This window comes from Meleagris gallopavo, chromosome 26, assembly GCF_000146605.3.
Source record: "Meleagris gallopavo isolate NT-WF06-2002-E0010 breed Aviagen turkey brand Nicholas breeding stock chromosome 26, Turkey_5.1, whole genome shotgun sequence".
Lineage (NCBI taxonomy): Eukaryota > Metazoa > Chordata > Aves > Galliformes > Phasianidae > Meleagris > Meleagris gallopavo.
The window spans coordinates 5,684,699-5,685,676 of record NC_015036.2 but is presented as its reverse complement, the minus strand read 5'-3'; positions in this window follow the sequence as shown (position 1 = coordinate 5,685,676).

Genomic DNA, 978 nt, shown 5'->3' with positions numbered 1-978 from the left:
GTTCGGCACTGCGCCCGATCCGGGAGCTCCGTGCCGGGGCTCCTTGCTGGGGTCTTTGCTGAGGGTCCTCTCTGGATGCCGCGGTGGCTTTCTTGCTGTGTCATTCCTCGCCCCGAGCCAAGTCGGTAACCGAGGCTCTGTCTCCGGCCGTGGCCGCTGACTTGCGGTCCCGGCGGGCAGGAGGGAGAGACGTATCTTGTCAGTTAAGGCCCCTGCTTCCCGGCAGCTGCGATGCATTGCTTGTTCCTGGATCCCCTTTAGCTCTGCAATGCTTTAAGATGCTGTCGAGCGGTCCGTGCCGCCAGCCCACCCCTGGGCGATCTGGGCACTGCAGACACGAAGGTGACGCGGCCCTCGGGGACGCTCCCAGGGAAGCTGAACTGCCGTGCCAAGGAGGCTGCGGGGCTTCATCTGAAGCGCACCAGGGGATGGGAGCGGGGCGATGAACCAGGCCCGAGGGACAGCACTGAGAGAGGGCTGGGCAATGTCGTGGGGAAGCCCGGGCCGTGTGAATCCACGGGTGACGTTGCCCCTTGCAGGCAGCACAGAAACCCGCCGGTAATCGCATTTGTGCGAGATAACCGGGCGTGTAATGTTGCACAGGCGGACGTACAGCTGTGCAGCCGCTCGCAGGCAGGCAGCCACCTCTGCTGCATGGGCTGCGGGCGGCTTCAGACCGAGCACCGCGCGCCCGGCGCTGCCTTTCCTCGCCGTCGGGTCGGAAATCTCCCCGTGTCTCAGCGGCGGGTGTTTCCTCGCTGCTCCGCGCGCTGTGTGGCGGTGCCCGGCCCAGCTTCACCGTGTGCCCGACGGTGCCCGGCTCCGTCCGGACGCGCCCTGCGTGTTCGCACCGCGCTCTGCGAGGAGGAGCCCCGACGTTCCGCGAGGTTCCCCCTCTGTCGCTTTGCACGCAGCAGCCGCTCCGCCCGGGGAGCTGCCGCGCCCGCCGCAGGGTGCGACGCGCCGCCCCCCATCCTC